This window comes from Metopolophium dirhodum, chromosome 1, assembly GCF_019925205.1.
Source record: "Metopolophium dirhodum isolate CAU chromosome 1, ASM1992520v1, whole genome shotgun sequence".
Classification (NCBI taxonomy): Eukaryota; Metazoa; Arthropoda; class Insecta; order Hemiptera; family Aphididae; genus Metopolophium; species Metopolophium dirhodum.
This window is the reverse complement of record NC_083560.1, coordinates 21,839,870-21,847,079: the sequence shown is the minus strand read 5'-3', so window position 1 is coordinate 21,847,079 and position 7,210 is coordinate 21,839,870.

Here is a 7,210-nt window from a genome sequence, read left to right as displayed (position 1 = left end):
AAAAAAACTATTTTAACCTAGTGACTTATATTATTCTTATATTTATATTTAATTATTATTGAAATTTTTCAACTTTCCGTCTATCCGTTTACTATATTATTATAATAATATAATGATTAGGCAACAGTTCGATGGAATGATTACCTATAGTCCCCCTGATTATGATTTTGCCTCCCCAACAATTTTCCTTATTGATTTAAATACGCCGTCTATGGGTTATTTTAATTTAATAGTTTTGTCAGGCGGGCTGGAGCATCCCCAGAATTTTAACCATAGTTGCGCCTATGACTTATACGATATACAATATTCATACTATTATGTAAAGAATAATGCTACTATTCAGCACATTTCACACGATTTATATTATTGTTATTAGAGTTTGTTTATTTGACATTCGAATAAAGTCATCGGCGTACGCAGACCTCTGAGTCTGGTATAACTAAATTCAATCTGATCAACCACCCTCTGGTCATGGTCACACAAGAAAAAAAAATATCTAGACATTTTCACTATAAACTTTTAAGTGACCCTTTTTTGGTGACTGGAAAATGTAAACAATCACTTTTCATTATTTCACACACACACAATTCATCAATATTGATTTAAAATTTTAACCAAATATAATCTAATAAAACAATTTATTCAAAAACGTTTAAAATATAATATATAATATTAAAAGTTGTCAATTAACATTAATATTTATTTATTGTAATAAAATTATTCGTGGTAAATCGATTTTACGGCTATTAGTTTATGAGATGAAAATATTTAAAGTTTAGATGAGCGGAGAAGTGGACATAAATTTCGCGGGCTAACCACTCAACTCCTCTCATTTCAATTAAAAATACTTATAACGCATAAGCTACTCCCATTAAATTAAATTTGTATGTATCGAAATACTTAGAAAAATATTCTGCTTTGGAATACGAAATTAAAACTATGTTGTCATTAAAAAAAATTAAAAAATCAAAAATTAGAAGGATAAAAAATATTTAAGAATATAATTTTTTAATAACAAAGTTGTTTTGTAAACGACTTGAAACTATGTAAAAAAATATTTTCAAAAACAATTACACTTTTTGAAATAATGAGTGTTCAATTTTAAATGAATCACCCTGTATAGTCTCTCGGGTAAACACAAACGTTTAAAAACTAAAAGGGCTATACCTCCTTTTAGTCATATTTTCATAAGGTACCAATCCATTCACGTAAAAAAAAAATCTCAGTTGGGGCTAAAGCCCAATCAACCCTACCCGTGCGCACGCCTATGGACGTAGTTCGAGACGTTTAAACTTTCCATGTACGTTGATTATAATAATAATAATACTAATAATATTATTATAGCTGGAACACGTAGCCGAAATACGCATGTGTCATCCCGATAATAATTATTATATACATATCGACCTCGTTCCGAACTTGCGACGATTGAAATAATAATAATAATAATATTGCAGGAACACGTAGACGAATATACGCACTTGTCATCCGGATGATAACGCCTCGTTGCGATGTCAATACACAAACAATAATAATAATAATACAACTTTCGGAAAACGGGAATACTAGTATTTGACAAAAACGATTTTGATGTAATCATTTTATCAAAAATAAATAATCACGTAGACTTATGTACCTTCTTACTTCAAATGTTGACCAAAAATCTATCAAATTGTACATTCATTAATCATATTAAAAATGTTTCTTAGAACATTAATTATTTCATGCAAACAATCTGAGAATTGATTATAATATTATATTCCGTACCTGGTCCATTGCCTACCCACATTAGTTATTATTTTTAAATTTAATGGGTATTGACACAATTTTTTAAAAAAAAAACGATAAGTGCATAACTTGTATAACGTTTTTTGTTCTAAATAACGATAAACGCAAAAATCGTGTAATGTTTTAATTATGTAAATAATAGCCAATTTATGTTAATAAAAAAATTACTAGGAATTAATTTTTATGTTTTTAGACTAGATACATAATTATTTTATACACTATTCTATTTACTATATAAATAATGTAAAACGCATGTATATTGCCGTCACAAGTTAGGATATATCTTACCATGTCTAGTATAAATTAAATAATTTGTCATAGTTTGATTTTGTATAGGTATAATATATATTGAATATTCGTACTATTACATTTCTATATTACCAACTGAAGAGTAGATAGAAACAATTATTGAGATTTTTAAAAATGAAGAGAACAACATTTTCAATTAAAAACTTTTTTTTCTACATTTTTAACATAAATATTTCAGTTCAAAAAACAATGAAGCAAAAATGGAAGTACATTTTCAGCAATGTTTCTTACTTCTTGAAAACTACATACTATTCCTTTATGTTCTGTGCTCTTTTTTTTATCCTAAAAAAGTGCCAACAAAAATGGATTTTTTTTTTTCAATTTGGTCAATGTAATACATATATACGAGCCATCAAGACTTTCACCCCGAAAATGGCAAAAGTCATTATAAGTAATAGAACCAATATATTTAAATGATTAATTAATTTTTTTTAAATAATACCTATGATTTATAAAACCTAACTGTTCACACACAGAGTCGCGGCGAAGATAACGCACACCACTGCCCTCCCGTCCACCTCACGCTTATCGTACCTTATTATATATCATTAGTATTAGTACGCCCTTTTCTAATTGTATAGTTATTATTTATGCGTCTATCGGCGATTGCACTTTTGCAGTTTCGGGTTCCTGTCACAGAACACGGCACCGGTACCTCGCTAGTCCGTCACAGAACACGAGACCGGCTGAAATAATCATTGAAAGACAGCATATAAAAGGCCGCACGACCAACGCCAATGCACCAGTCTTTTATATGATCTGTAGCAAAGAGACTAAGTAGTAAGACCCACCCGGGCAGACTTGCGCATTTCAGGTAGAAACCTCCACACCCGAATCTATCGGACGGTATTTATATCTGTCAATTACATCCGGCATTGCACTGATCATATATCTGCCGCAGTTCATGGGGGCAATAGTCGGAGTATTCTGACATTGCACCGACTGTCATACCGTTCGGTAGATTCCAAATCCCCCGTCGTGCGCACTTTTACTTCGTACCCCGATCATCAGTAAAAACCGTTGTCTTTTTATTTTTGTTAATAAAGTATAAAATTCGTCAGTATGACATACAAATCTCGTAGTGTTCTTTCGTTCTATAACTAATTGCTACAAATCTTTCCAAAACTCTACACTAACTATATTTAAAACAGATTATAACAATAAAAATGACTATTTTTAAAATATTTACATGATAGCAAGAACCGATAAATTTTTAGTTGTTGTTTTTCTATGTTTAGCCGTGTTGCTGTAGAAATAAACGGAGCGTTTAGAGTTAATCGAATTTCGTACTAATGTGTATTCTGCAGTTTAGTGAACGTTTCATTTTTCATATTGATAACACGAATATTCGGTCGAGGAGACGTCGAAGTAATAACATTCCCGATTTTGTAACTACTTGTTTATCAGCACTTTTTTATAATTTTTTTAAATAACATTTTTAATGGATCTTCTGTATAAATGCATCCGGGGCCCTTTAGGTAAGTACCAGGCTGACACTGTGTATTGCGATACAAGATACTCGATACTTCATATTATAATTGTATCGAGAAACAAGATACAAGATACAGCTGTATCTAAGATATACGTATCTTAGATGTTTGTATCGAAGATACTTCCAAAATGTACAATATAAATCAAATCCAACCCTGACTAGTGACTGTTATTATACAATGCACATTTATATAATTAAACATTTATAACATGGGTACCTACTAAAATTATTAGTAGAATTTGTCATTTATTATATAAGACTAGTTTAATAATTAAGTTATTACTTATTGCTTCTGTAGTTTATGTCAATCTAAATAACTAAATGTACGTGAATAATAATTAACTGTCTTGTGGATTGTTATTATTATCAAGTCATTACATTTTGTGGTCTATATTAAGTCTTTATTATGTTAATATTTTATCGATCAAAAGTTGTCTGTGTTCTGAAAAAAAAATTTGAACAAATATAACTCGATACCTCTAACAAATACCAAAGATTAGAATACGGGAAGCTCTTAGATTTGCTAGGGGACACTGTAACGCTCCATATTATAGTAAGTTGCCTGTATAAGCCCCTTAATTTTTCTTTTTTAGACATTGATAACTATTAACTGATAAGTTATTAGTAGAAAAGAACAAATACTTAGCTTTTTTCTAATTTTTAAAATATGTCCAATAGTCAATTAGCCTTAAGGTACTTAATATTATAGTGTTATTAGATTTAAAATATATAAATATATACATAGTTTATAATAAAACGTGTAATACGTCATTAGCATTTACCTGTATCAAGTGTATGCCTATATGGATTATGGACACTGGATTACTAAAACAAGGTTTATTTCATAGAGTATTACTTGATGGTTAGCTTATTGTTTTTACAATAATTTGATACAGTTCTACACGGTTATACGGGTCTTAAGTTGTAGACATTTTAATGATATCGATAGTTGTGAAAAAATAATTATATAATTCTCACCAAATATTGATTATACTAACTAAAAAATATGTACAGTGAGAAATGTGTGACATAAAGATTAATACAAAATATTATTAAAACAATATAAAAAAAATGTAGGTACCTACTAAATATTTACAATAGTGTACACCATCATTACAAGTCATAATATTATGTACAATGTACAAATACAAAATAACAAAAGAAATAGAACTTAGGTATGAGAATATTATAAAATATGTATGAACAATATTTTTACATTTATGATACAATATGTTAAAATTATTATTAGGTGTATAATATAATACAATATGGGTAAAATATTGCGCCAATTTATTTGTATTAGTTAACGAGTACATAAAAGTGATAAGGATAAAGGGGCTGAATAGGCAATCACATACATTTTGAAGCACTATGACGCCAGCAGGTTTCTACAGAGCTTCTCGTAGGTTAGGTTAGGCTATATAAAAAAATAAAAATTTTTCCCATATTATATTGTATTTTTCAATATTTTTCAGTATTCAAAACATATTAACTAACCAATTAGAAGAACGGCAACAAGACGAACAAAAACTAAGAACACTTTTAAATGAATTAGGTAAAATACGACAGGATATGATCAACGCTAATATTATTTGGACTTGTAAAAACTTATACTGAACAACAAATAATTGAATACTAATTATATTGTTTATAAAATAAACATTGCTGAAGTTTATAAAAAAAAAATTTTAAATTATTTTTTTATTAATAATATGGGTTTTAATTAAATTTGTTTGGTTTTTATATTTTTAATTTAAACTATTATATTATTAAAAATAATAAGCATTTTTTAAAAACAAATATTGAACTGACAATCTTTATATAAATTTAAAAAAAACTATCTAGTTCAGTAATGTATTAGTCCCTGAAAAAAGTAGGTAAAAGTTCATTCTTCATTAACTATTATACAACATAAATCAGCTGTTGTGTAATGTTTTCTATCACTATGCCCCCCCCCCCCCACTCGTTATTCAATCATCCAGAGCTGTTCAAAGTAAGTATAGAGACTGAAAAACTTTTATTTGTGGACTAAAGATTAATAAAAATTAGTATAATCTTCTTTAAATACACGGGACAAAAATAAAATTGATTTCTAGCTTCATCATTTTTCATTAGATTCTGAGCGGTACTATGAATGTATTTATTTTACAATGAATAAAACCAAACAATACACAATTGTTTGGTTTTATTTGTGCCTGTGTATTTTATCAGCGATATTTATTCGAAAATAAACGAGTAGAATCGAATATTTTCTAGACACTTCGAATATTTTGTTGATTCGACTATTATGGTTCACGGAAATACATTTTATAGTTTGTATTGTTTTATCTCACACACGTACTTGCATAGAATTGAAATAATAATATAATTTAGTCAATAGTTGAAGTGCGTTTTTTTATGCACATTTTTATGCACACAAATATTTATTGATAAAATATAACTGTCTTGACTTTTGATAAAAATATTATCCACTTGTTTATTTTTTAATCCTAAAAGGTGATGACAGACACAAAAAAAATTTTTAAAAAAAAACACATCATTGTAAAATCAATACATTCATGGCTTCGCTCAAAATCTAAAAAAAATATAATTATAAATTTATCTATTACTTTTTTACAAAAATAAAAATGTTATTTGTATAAATAATTTTTTCTTGCTTTTTGGGAAGCTAACTTTTTAATTATATCATCTGTATTAATTACGTCCAAAACATCACTCTCTGAACACAAAACCATACAACTATTTAAATTTTCTTGAGAACTGCTCGTTCAATATTTGTTTTTTCACGAGCTAATTTGGAAAAAGCTCTTTCAGCCGAACAATTCGCAATAGGTATTGTACAATCTGCCAGGGGCCTACTATTGTTTGATATCTGTTGTGGGCCCGGGGCCATGGCCCTCCTGCCCCCGCTTAATCTGGGCTTGGCCTCCTTGTAGCACAATTAATAAATCTTATATATTTTCTAATTGTATATAATTACATTATTATGTATATTTTTATTCAACATTTAAATTATTATTATTATATTTATTTACATAATTACCTAGTATTACACTTTCATTGTTTAGTAATTTTTAAAATGTAAAATATATTTTAAAAATGGTTCTAGTTTTTGAAAACACTGCGAAATTATCCATCGATTACCTAGGTTACAAAATATGATCTATGGCAAATGACAATCGTCAGAGACGAACAGCCACGAACAACGATTCCATTACTAACATATTATTTCGTTCCATTTTGGTTGTTGAGCTATTTTCAAAAATTAATTTGTAATTGACATTAATTAATCTGAATACCTACTTCCGGATTGAACATTTGGGTCGGTGATGAAGACGCGCGTGCTGCGTTTTGTTTCGCTGGAAGAATAAAATTGATGATTTACGCAGTGGCCTTGTTGCGCGGGGGGGGGTTATAAATTGTTTATTTAGAAATTATCCGAGTAGTTACACTTTTATTTTATGAAAACCAATTATAAAATCGGTTAATGTAATACACTAATACACTAATTACTAATACTAATTCAAAATAAAAATGACGTTTAGTTTAACCATTAATTCGTATCATAAATATACTTTAAGCCCCCCCAGAAAAAAAAGTTGTATCTACGCCACTGGATTT